This window comes from Pinus tabuliformis, chromosome 9, assembly GCF_031772625.1.
Source record: "Pinus tabuliformis cultivar Carrire ecotype Pingquan chromosome 9, CPIR1, whole genome shotgun sequence".
Lineage (NCBI taxonomy): Eukaryota > Viridiplantae > Streptophyta > Pinopsida > Pinales > Pinaceae > Pinus > Pinus tabuliformis.
The window spans coordinates 1,601,087,630-1,601,101,042 of record NC_142307.1 but is presented as its reverse complement, the minus strand read 5'-3'; positions in this window follow the sequence as shown (position 1 = coordinate 1,601,101,042).

The following is a 13,413-nucleotide window of genomic DNA, read 5'->3' as shown; positions in this document are numbered from 1 at the left end:
CTGCAACTACTCTCCTATGGTCCTGCCCAATTTTTGCAATTCTAGGGCTAAATCTCTACATTGCCCCACCTCACTCCTAGAGGTATAGTTGCATGCTTGGAGAAATCTGATCTACCCCTACTATTTTTGGTACTTATATGTTTTTGATTCCACATTGTTGCTGCAAATACTACAATAATGAGTCTGATCTCCCCAAATCTTGAACTACTAGCTTCCATAGGGTTGATCCCTCTGAAAATAGACTCCCTCTGAGTCTCAATCTTATTTTGGGAAATATCTCTACTCCTCATCTGTCAATATCAATGATCACAACTTAGTTTTGTGTCACTAAATAGTGGCTCGTTGATCTTCCCACTAGCAACCTTCTAGCTCCATTAAGAAGTCTATACATAGGGTCTTCTGCATCTACCCTGAACTAGGGCTCCATAACTCTGCCTCCTAACAGTTCATTAGTTCTTCAATGATCACTATATATGAATAATTCGAGGACTGACCACTTGCCAAGGTTATGGCTGCTTTAGAAAGATGTTCCTAGGGCACTTGTGATGATCTTAAATTTGTTCCAAGCTTAGAAATTCAAACTTCCCTCCAGGGCATACTCCAGTCTCAGTCTAAAAGGTGCTACACTAAAGTTGCAAATTCGAAATTCTTGAAGTAAAAATTTTAAACATTGGTCTCTAATGTGATTTCAGAGCTTTGGTACCATGCAGAAATTTGATAGAAATTGCAATTGTTCAAGATTTAAAACTGAAAAACAAGAGAGAAAATTCTACTCTACTATCGTACGGAATGGAAATCACAATTTAGAGACACATGCATAAACATTCAATAAGAAAAATCACAAGTACACAGTGATTTCTAGGGGAACCCAACTAGAAAAAACCCCTCAAGCCTCTTTACATTATTCAGTTGAATAGAGAAACTATTACAATTGCATGCTCCAACTTTGAGCACCACCAGCAAAGGTAAAACTGTTCTCCCTATTGGTTGAGGACCTCTAGCTTAAAAACGTAGCCACTTTATGACTCCTCAAACCTCTTGAGACTGCTCTCGAAAATACTGAGCCCGCACTTGTACTTCATACACTTGTGCTTCCTGCACTCACTCCTATTTCCTTTCACAATTCTCAAGGATTGATCAACTACTTGCATGCAAAATTTTGTACACTCCACTAGTATACAATTTTTTTACATTATCCTTAATTCCTCCACTCCAACTAAGGAATTCGAATTCCATGCATGCATGAGTTGTTTTGGATTGATTGACTAGTTAACAGACAAATATCTGAGTTAGACTGTTGTCCCCTTGCATAACTGACCTTCAATTGATTCTAACAATAGTTAGAGGTAATTTAGCTGAATACAACTCAAAATAACTGAACTAGATTACTATAATTTAGCAATGACACATGCATAACTAAACTCCAATCTCTCTAACTCGAATTTACTGAGCTAACTGAGTGACAAGAGCCATGCCACATAAATTAACTACCTCTAAGTTGTCCTATTGATGTGGAAATTCAATTTACTCAATTTGACTAAGGCAAAAGTCAAATTGAGCATTCCTTGCTACATGTTTTCATCATCAATAGCTACCAAAAGAGGTGATACTTTTGTGAAGCTATTCTTGCGCACAACCCTAATAAATTAATTATCCTTTAGCATATTAAATTAGTCTTATGGGGAGGAAAAAGGCATCACTCAATATAGTCCCCACTCCTTAACAAACTCCCTCACACATAATTTCTTTGCAAGCCCTTCCCGCCCACTTCCTACACATCCTTTCTCCCTCTTGTGCATTTCTATTTAGGGCCCCCAACTCCCTCGCCTACACAAGAAACCTTTCCCACACACGCTTTCCTGCACAGAAAAATTGTAATAGTTTGATAACAAATCAATATATAAAAGCTTCATGTGCATATTCATTTCCATTTCTGGTATCATTGGACAAAGATCTTAGTAGTGAAATTAAACTTTTTTTCCATTTCTTAAGTCTGCGTATTAAATTATCCTTGTGTGCAGGAAGAAAAATTCACCCAATATAGTCCCTGCACTTTAATAAACTTTCCCGTACACAATTTCTCCTTACACCCTTTCTCCCACACTTCCTACACACACTTTCTCCTTCCTCTACATATCACTTTAGTGCCCTAGTAGCAGTTTCATAATAAATTGATATATAAAATCTATGTTTTCATATTTCTCGTCAGTTATGCTATCATTCGAAAGAGCACTAACCAATGAAATTAGCCTTTTGTCTATGCCTCAACTCCCCATATTGAATTAGTCATGCAGAGGAAGAAAACTTCACTCGGTATGGTCCCTTCTCTTTAACAAACTCACTAGCATACCCTTTCTCCCACACTTCCCGCACACCCTTCCTCCACCCTCCACATATATCATCATCCCCCTCCTATCCTCCCCACCCCTTGCTAATGTGAGTAACCTAGAAAACTGTTAGTTCTAGTATCATTGAGCAAAGAAATAACATTGTCAAGCATAACAGTGTTAGAGCACTCACCAATGAAATAACCACTCATAAAACTATCCTTTTTTATTTTAAAATGAGTTTTCAAGCACTGACAAATATCCAAAATACACTGCTCTCCACGAGGGAAATTATGTCCCATCTAAAATAATTAAGCCAATTGAAAATTAGAAATAAGATATCCATAATTTTTTTTTTTTTAATTTACAAGAAAAGAAAAATATTGAACATTTTTCAAAAAATTTGGTTAAAATTACAAAATCACAACAAAATAATTCTTTGAACACTAAATAGGTTTTATAGTCCCTAGCAATGTCAAGACAAAACATTAATATATTATTAATATTTTTTAATAAGTTAAAAAAATGAAAATAAAAATTTGATATTTTATAAGAAAATATTTTGTTCTATTTTGGTATTTGTAATTATAGATTAAGTAATCTACGAGATAGAGAAAACATAAGAAAAAAGAAAACACTCGTTTAATAAAATCTTTCATTCCCATGTTTTGCAAGAAACCTTCGCTGTAAATGGAATGTTTACCCAAACGTTGTTTTACCCAAATGTTTAATTTTTGTAGTGGTTAGGTAGACACGTTTTATATTTTCATTTGTCTATGATATTGAATACAATTATTTTTCTTTGGGAAAAGATGTATATAAGAATTTGCGTGCAATAAAGCTACTTCAATTGGATTAGTCAATGCTTCACTTTATTAGGCCCTTGATATTTTCTTTTTAGTATGGATATCCCATAATCATAATGAAAAAAAACTATTAAGAATTATTAAGTATTATGTTATACTCATAAATATAACTTTTTAATTATGAAATTTCTGAAAGTGATTTATCCGTGGAAATTTATTTAAAGTGTAACGTTTTTTTTTAATATATTATTCTTGATACTTTAAAATTTCTGGGAATATTTTTATTAAAATATTAGCATTTCTAATCATTATATATATAATTTTGGGTATTCCTAAACTTAAATAATATTATCTTATAAAATTTAGTATAATAAATTTTAAGAAAAATAAAAATTAATAAATTTATTTTTATAAAAACATAAAATATAATCGATTTTTATATTTTAATCTTGCAAATAACAAGTATCATGAAAGTTATCTACATTATAAACTAAAATAACACTATGCTAGTAGTATTGGTCAAGTTTAATTAATAGTGGTACAAATAGATTGTTAGAGTCCTTAGTCTCCATAAACTAATAAGAAATTTTAAACATTTGTGAAATTCAAAATCACACATTTAAGAAAAAATACAATAAAAATAATAAATAAACAAAGTGATTATTTACCAAAAAAATAAAAATACATCAATAAAATCAATCCTACTCTCATGCACTTACGTGGAAAGCATAAAATATTTTATTTAATTACCTCTTTATAAACCTATAATTCTATAAAATCTTTTAAAATCTTACTCTCACACACTTATGTTGAAAGTATAAAGAAATATGCTTTATTGCCTCTTGAAAAACCTATAAACCTTGAATTCTATAAACTCTTTTAACTACCGAGTAAATTATTTTTATATAAAGGCATTTAAATGAAGTTACACAAATACAATTATTTTTAAATTGATACTTTGGATTTCGTGTTGCCCTTTTCTCAAGTAATATGTCTGTCACTTCGATTTAAAATGTGTAAATTTTCTCAAGTAATATGTCTGTCACTTCGATTTAAAATGTGTAAATGTTCCCAGCATTGTAAACCAAGAGTAAAATCGATGGTCATACATGAACTTTCACCTTTCACATGTGTGTTCATGGTTTGCATGGTTTGTAGCTTTTTGTTTTTATTTTCCCCTTAGCTTTTTGTTTCCTAATTATGAAAATATAATCCATATAGATAGAGAAACTTATTTTTGATAAAAAATTATTATTTTTTTACTGATCAGTAATAAGCGATTATTATTTTATTTTTGTATAATAATAAGTTTTTATTTTAGAATTTGTAATTTAATTGCGTTATAATGATAATAATAAAATTAATAATATTTTTTATACCAATTATTACTAAGTTAAATATAATGTGTAACATAAAACTACCTATATATATTATTTATTATTCATTTATTTACGTGTTACTTAAAACCATAAGTAATATATATATATATATATATATATATAGGCCACGGAGGCGGGCGAGATTCCAAGTCATGTCTTGTTAATTTAATTCGGCATCACTAGCCACAATTGGCTCTGCCATACCATCAGTGCTCGTATGGCTTTCCACGAGGCAACCAGACTATTACCCGACCTGAAAATCAATGCTGGTTGTACATGAATCCATGCGGCTTGATCTCAGGTAACTATGTTGTTAGCAGCTATCCATCGCTCTGCTCTCACTGCAATAGGTGGTATGGATCTCGTCCGTTGATCAGTTCTAGGCTATCTGACGTTGAGGAGGGCTCTAGGCTCGTCCAATTACCCAACACCCTGCTTCCCACCAGAATGCAACTCATCCGCAATCCGAGGTTGAGGGTTTTGACTACTTTGCAACATTTCACTCCCGGTTTCTCCGCTGGTTCTTTGTCTCAGCCTCCACGGTCCATGGCTTTGTCTGTTCTTCCTCCACAGGGAGCTAATACCGAACCCTTACATTTTGCGTTATTAGTTCTTTGCTCCGGATCATACTCTGTATTTATTTGGGAGTTATTCCATCACATAGAGTTAATACATCCCCTTGTTGGCTAGGTTTGGCATTCAACCCTTCAAATGCTGCGAGGAGAGGCGATTTACCTCATTGGCATGAAAAGGGTAAGTTCTTATCAATGAAAATCTATTACAGTTGTTTCTATTTCTGTTTTTCCACACATTCTTCTAATCCTGGTGGGGATTTATGAAATACAGTTGGACGGCCCCTAGTTGTTGTTTTCCGAACTCAGGTAAGGGCTGGCATTGTCCACAAATTCATGGTTGTGTTGTAGATATGATACAAGTGTCCTCATCCATTTAATAATGTTTTCCCATGGGTTTTTGCAGGTATGCTGCTATTCAATTGGGATTATTTTGTGGTTAATCTTTTGGGTTTTCAGCGGTTATGCGCTCTCACAACTCTGCAAACTGATACAGGTTGGAACCTCATCATCTCAGCTTCTCATGGTTAACCATTGCGGATTATGTTACTCGTTTGTTTTGCTGAAATATCTAGCTTGAAATTACAGTGTGCATGAATATGTGAAGGACTGATTTAGAGATGTCTCACTCTAGAATTTAGTAGTGAACTACATTTTAAGTTTTTCTAGGTCGTTGGTTCGTAAATGCCAGTTTTACATGTAATTACTCCTTTTGAAGTCTGTAACTCTCTTGAAGAGACAAAGAAGAATCTCTCGGCCTTAACTTGGTCTTTTGAGAAGAAAACTCTGCCACTTAAATTCTGAAGCTTATTAAATTATATAAATGGGTTTATTTCTGTGACATTTATAATTTCTTGCATAGTCGCATATATTGTTAAAGGGTCTGATTTTGATATCTGTTTGTTGGAATAATTGTGTATGATTTCGTAATGTGGTTATAAAATATGTATTTATATTGAAATTCTTTAACTACTTTGATTTGTTGTCACACCTCTACTAAAGGTTATTCTCTCTGAGAGTCGTTCTACTCTTTCCTTGCAGTGGTGTGATTTTTACTATTACAGTAGAATTGGTACTTGCCCTTGGTCGAAACAAGAATTCACCTTAGGGTTTCATTATACTTTCTCTCAGAATCTAACGATTTGGTTTATCTCTTCCAAACATCCTCTTTCGCTCGTCTATATCTTGCAGAGGGTAGATAAGCTGACATGGAAACGGAGAGGTTCCAGCATGGTTTTGAATTTCGTTGGTGTTTATGTATGACAAAGTATATATATATATATATATATATATATATATATATATATATATATGTTTTGCTTGGTCCAGAGTTTAGTAAAAGAAGGGATTCATTATCTGTTTATTATTTATACTTTACCGCACATATATATAACATTCTATGAAAAGAAATGCTAAGGAAGGAAGATTTCATGATCACTGATTGTGTGACATTACTGAATGCTAATGCATATTTCTCACTGGATATTACTATTTTACTAATGCATATTTATCACTAATTGTTACTGTTTTGCTAATGCATATTTATCACTAAATATTACTGTTTAATCCTATTCCTGGAAACAAATAACTTCTCGTAAAGTAATACCATCCTTTAGTTACAGCCTAGAATACTTATATGTTCTAAACTTGTAAATGTATCAACCCAACTTCATATGAAAAGTCTCTCCTCCCAGCCTCGAGCTTGGCAATTACGTCCAGGCTCTCCCCCGAGCAATTTCTCTGTTTCACACCTAGATTATATCTAGATCCAGTCGGTGTCTTGGGCCTCAGGACTCCACAGTCGAGCCTCAAGTCCTGCACTCAGTTGACTGTAAATGAGAAACTTCCCATTGGTCTCTCTCTCCCAGCTCTAGGATGGTTCTCCCCCTTCTCTCTTCCCCTCTATATTTCCCTTTTCAGGGCAGGGGTGTAACTATTTCTTTGTTAATTGTTTCTTTTAATTAAGGAAAACAATTATATTTTATTAACATGTCTAAATTCCTAATTAATCATAATTAGGTAACAACTTGTTATCTAGATTTCCAGCCTCAGTCAATGTCACAATGTAAAATAAATGCAGTAAATCATAAAACTGAGTTTAATAACCACAATAAATCTTTCCTGGAGCCTGGGGTGTTACATCTCTCTCCCCCCATGTGAGGAACACCATCCCTGATGTTCTTTTTAATTCAAGAAAACAATGTCAGATAAGCTTCCCGCATAAATCCCTCTTCTTCCTAGGTGGCCTCATCCAGGCCAAAGTGCTTCCACTACACTTTAACTTGGGTGATGACTCACTTCCGCAAGGTGGTTTCTCTCCATTAGAGAATACAAAGAGCTTCTGCTAGAAGCTCTCCTTCTGGTTCGACCTGAAAATACATAATTCACAGTCATAATTCTCTCAAACAAATAAAAAACAAACAACATATATTCTCTTAGCTTATTACCTGAATATTTTCCCAATTTATTATATGTTGTGGGTTGTACACATATTTTTTTAACAATGAAACATGAAAAACGTTGTGGACCTGAATGTGGCTTGGTAATGCAAGCTTATAGGCTACTGGTCCAATTCGTTCCAAGACTTGAAAAGGTGCACAGTACCGGGGTGCTAACTTCGCACAACCCCTCCACTAAAAGGAACTTTTTTGGGGCTCTACTCTCAAATATACATGATCTCCTAGTTGAAATTCTTTGTATTTCCTCTTTTATTTGCATACATTTTCTGCCTATCCTGGGCAGCCCTTAGAGTCTTTCGAACCTTCTTCACAGCTTCCTCCATCTCTGCTAGCATGTCGGGACCCAGTGCCATCTTATTAAGAGCGTTATTCCAGTCCACGAGCACTCTACACTTTCTTCCATATAACACCTCAAAGGGGCTCATACCTAGTCATTCATGATGTCCATTGTTGTATGAAAATTCCATGAGGTGGAGGTAATCCTCCCACTTATGTGGTTGTTGCATCACAAACATGCATAACATGTCTTCCAACACTTGATTCACCTGTTCAGTTTGTCCGTCTGTTTGGGGATGGTAAGTTGTACTAAACTGGATCTAGGTGCCCAATCCTGAAAAGAGGGTTTTTCTAGAATGTGGATGTAAATTTCACATCTCGGTCTAAAATTACCACCTTGGGTATTCCATGCAGGTGAAAAATTTCCTTCATAAATATGTCTGTGATTTCCACCGTTTTGTAAGTGGACTTCACAGGTATGAAGTGTGTGGTTTTACTCAATTTGTCTAATACAACCATGATTGAGTCATGTTTCTTCCTAGTGCGAGGTGGCCCAATGATGAAGTCCAATGATATGGTCTCCCATTTCCATTTCGGAATGGGTAGTGGTTGTAACAAACTATTGGAATGTTGATGTTACACCTTCACCAATTGACACTTCAAACATTTGGACAGGTATTTAGTAACATCCTTCCTTAATCTGGGCCAAAAGTACCCTTTCTTGATGGTTGTTAAACGTTTTTGGTAACCTGGGTGGCCCGCACATGGTTTCCGATGAAACTCATCCATTATCAGTTGTTTATAGAGCTTTGGTTAGGAATATAAATGTTGTTTTTAAAGGTAAGGACATCATCAAGATTTATTTTGAAATCTGATTTTTCCCCTTTTAACAGAGCTTGCTTTGTTTGCTGCCAAAGGAAAGTGTATTCTGGATCTTGGACCAATACCTCCTTTATAATTTTTGGAATGTTGGAGCGTGCTTGACTGATTTGAACTTCATAAATACAATGTACCTTCCTACTCAATGCATCAACCACTCTATTTTATTTCCCCTTAAGGTGCTTCATCACAAAATCGAACTCACTTAATAATGTTGACCACCTGGCTTGTCAAGAATTTAAGCTAGACTGGTTGAAGAAGTTAGTAAGGTTGCTCTAATATGTTAGGAGCAAAAATTTCTTCCTCAACAGGTAATGTTGCCACATTTTAAGTGCACGCACTACCACTGTTAATTCAAGGTCATAAGTAGAATATCGTTGTTCATATTATTTCAATTTTCATGATTCACAAGCAACAAATTTTCCTTCTTGTGTCAGTACTCCGCCAACACCCTCTTTACTTGCATCAATGCAAACCACAAAAGAATTTTCCGGATCTTCTAGCTTTAGCACGAGTGTAGTGGTAAGTAGGTGTTTCAATCATTCAAAACTTTGTTGGCACTCTGCTGTCCATTGAAAGATGCACCCCTTTTTTTGTAAGGAGCTCATAGGAAAGGCAATTTTTGAAAATCCTTCAATGAATTGATGGTAATACCCGGTCAAACCCAGGAAGGATCTGATATCAGCAACATTGTTTGGGGCGGTCCATTCCATAATGGTTTTGATCTTTTCCGAGTCCATCGCTATTCCTTTTGCTAATATAATGTGACCCAAGTATTGGATATAATCTTTGAAAAAGTTTCACTTGGTAAATTTGGCATATAACTGGTTCTCTCGTAAAGTCTACGACACAATTCTCAAATGTTCTCTGTGCTCTTCCTAATTTTTTTGAGTATATCAAAATGTCGTCAATAAAAATTAGTACAAAATTATCAAGATAGGGCTGGAAAATATGTGCATCGAACTCATAAAGGTCGCTGGGGAATTTGTGAGGCCAAATGGCAACACTACGAACTCATAATGACCATAACAGGTTCGGAATGCAGTTTTGTAAATGTCTTCCTCCTTTATCCTTATTTAATGATAACCAGATCTTAAATCGATTTTTGAAAATACTTTGGCTCCCTGCACTTGATCAAATAAATCATCAATATGTGGCTAGGGATACTTATTTTTGATGGTCAACTGATTTAACTAACGATAATCGATACACAGCCTCAACGTTCCATCCTTCTTTCGTACAAATAGTACGGGTGCTCCCCAAGGGGACACACTAGGGAAAATGTAATTTTCATCCAAAAGCTCTTGAAGCTACAACTTGAGTTCCTTCAACTCAGGTATGCTCATGCGATAAGGGCCCTTGGATACCAAGGCTACACCTAGAATCAATTCAATGGTGAAGTTAGTATTTTACTTGGGTGGTAATCCAGGGATGGATTCAGGAAATACATCAGAAAATTCTTGAATGACAGGAATATTATCCAAGGAGGTCATCTTATTCTTGGTGTTGGTAAATCCCACTTGAGCAATACATATTTGACAGCCCTTCCTAATACATTTTCCTAACTGACTAGCAATGATAGGGCACAACTTTGTATTGGTCTTGATTCCTTGAAGTTCCTTTCTTTGTCCTGATTCTGAAATAAAACTGATAGTTTTTTGTTTGCAATCAACCAAGGACCAACATTTCTCCAACCAATCCATTCCGATTAAAATATCGTATGAACCCAAAGGAAGAATGTTAAGGTTCATGTGAATGGGTTGTCCCGAGATTACTATGGGGCATTGTTTTGTTTTGGCAACTACCTTTCTTTTTTCCCTAGTGGCTAACTAAACTAGCCATGGTTTTGAGAATTTATAGCTCTGCAGTTGACACTTTTCTACCACTTTAGGACTAAAATAACTTAAGCTAGTACCAGGATAAAACAGAACCGAAACAATTTTCTTAGCAATCATACTTTGGCATTCAATCATGGTGGGTTGATATTCTACTTGGTGATCATCCAGGGCAACATTAATTCTGGGCATGCTCCTCTCCACTTCTTCAACCACGGATGCTTCCGGCATGTTTTCCAGTTGTTTCGTTCTTGCCTTATGCGGACAAGTTTTGTAGTAGTGTGGTTCTCCACATCCCCAACATTGCAACGGTGATTTTGACTGTTGATCATTACTAAATTTATTAGTCCCTTCTGACTGTCTATGTTTTAAATAAGCAGTCTTGGGTTGATTTCTTGCTAGGAACTTACTGAAAGGTTTTTGTTGTATATTATTTCTGTTAGAAAGTTTTGGATGTTTGTTTGAAATCAGACTTCTTCCTTTCTTGTTCAACCCTCCTTTAGCTCCATTTTTTTGTTTCATCTGTTGATAACAGATGCAGGCTTTCCACACTGCATCGTCCATCATTTTGGGGTAGTCAAATTCAAGCTTCTCCTTCATAAAATTGGGTAAGATACTGATAAAATGTTGAATCTTAGCCTTTTATTCTTGCATATAAGGCACATAGCGTAGTAGGGAAGTAAACCAGGCCACATATTCGTCCATGGTTAAGGTTCCCAATCTTAACTCATGGAATTCCTTGGCTTTTTTGTCATAGTAACATTCAGTTAAATACTTGTCTTTAAAATTCTTTTGGAATTCATTCCATGTAACCTGTTCCTCATCAATTTTTCTTACTGATTTAATTTCTTCCCACCAAAGAGTAGCCTTACCTCTTAGCTGATAAACTGCCAATCAAGCTTTCAATTTATCTGTGTATTCATAAATCTGAAAATATTTTCTCATATCAATGAGCCAAGCTTCCGCTGCCTCCTCAGATTCTCCTTCAAAAAGTGATGGTTTAATCTTTTTAAATTCTCCTTGCAATTCATATTTCTGTCTCTTTGTCTTGCGTTGGTCGGAGACATTGTCCAAGTGCCCTTCTTCATCTTCCCCATGTTTTTTGGCTGACTCTGCATTTTCCTCTCCGTGTTGAGCTATTGGGGTCTTCTCCCTATCTTCAACACTGGGGTCTGGGTGTCGTTGGTTCTGTCGATTGGACATACTTCTTAGGATTTTCTCTTGTTCTAGACAAAGTCTTTCGTTATCTATTCTTAAATTGGTCATCTATGCATGAAGCTATTGCACAGTTTCAAGTAAGATTGCATTAGCTTGATGAGACTCCTCGCCCAATTGAATCCAAATATCAGGGTTAGCATTCACATAGTTTTTTCTTGATGAATTGGGTGGTCCTGGGCTCCTCTGTATTTTTCCCCTTTTTGTGTGGAGGCGATCTCTGTGTTCACATACAGAGATCACATTCATTGTTTACATGAATATAATTTCCCCAAGACTCTCAATGTACAAACTTGAGGCTCTGATACCATTTGTAACATCAAACTAGCTATATACACACACACACACACACATATATATATATACACACACATATACGTATATTATTACCCATTTATTTATGTGTTAATTCAAACCGTAAGTAATTAATATATATATATATATATATATATATATATATATATATATATATATATATATATATATATATAGATATATATATGCCACGGAGGCGGGTGAGATTCCAAGGCATGTCTTGTTAATTTAATTCGGCATTACTGCCCACAGTTGGCTCTGCCATACTGTGAGTGCTCGTATGGCCTTCCACGAGGCAATCAGACTATTACCCAACTTGGAAATCAATGTTGGTTGTACATGACTCCATGTGGCTTGATCTCAGGTGACTATGATGTTGGTAGTTGTCCATTGCTCTGCTTTGGCTGTGATAGGTGGTATGGATCTCGTCCGTTGATCAGTTCTGGGCTATCCGATGGTGAGGAGGGCTCTAGGCTCATCCAACTACCCAACACCCTACTTCCCATCAGAACGCTTCTCATTTTCAATTCAAGGTTGAGTGTTTTGACTACTCTGCAACATTTTGGTCCCGGTTTCTCCGCTGGTTCTTTGTCTTTGCCTCCATGCTCCATGGCTCCATCTGTTCACCCTCCGCGGGGAGGTAATCCCAAACCCTTACTTTGTGTGGTATCATTTCTTTGCTCCGGGTCATACTCTGTATTTATTTGGGAGTTATTCCAATGCATAGGGTTAATACATCCCCTTACTGGCTAGGTTTGGCATTCAACCCTTCAGATGCTGCGAGGAGAGGTGATTTCCCTCATTGCCATGAAAAGGGTAAGTTCTTATCGGTGAAATGCTCTTACAGTTGTTTCTATTTCTGTTTTTCCATACATTCTTCTAACCCTAGTGGGGATTTATGAAATACAGCTGGATGGCCCCGGTTGCGGTCTGCCGAACTCAGGTAAGGGCTGGCTTTGTCCACGAATTCATGGTTGTGTTGTAGATATGATACAAGTCTTCCTGTCTGTTTAATAATGTTTGCCAATGGGTTTTTGCAAGTATGTTGCTATTCAATCGGGATACTTCTATGATTAATCTTTTGGGATTTCGATGGTTATGTGCTCTCACAACTTTGTAAACTAATACAAGTTGGAACCTCATCATCCTGGCTTCTCATGGTCAACCCATTGCGGATTATGTTACTCGTTTGTTTTGGTGAAATATCTAGCTTGAAATTATAGTGCGCATGAATATGTGAATGACTGTTTTAGAGATGTCTCACTCTAGAATTTAGTAGTGAACTGCATTTTAAGTTTTTCTAGGCCGTTGGTTCGTAAATGTCAGTTTTACATGTAATTACTCCTTTTG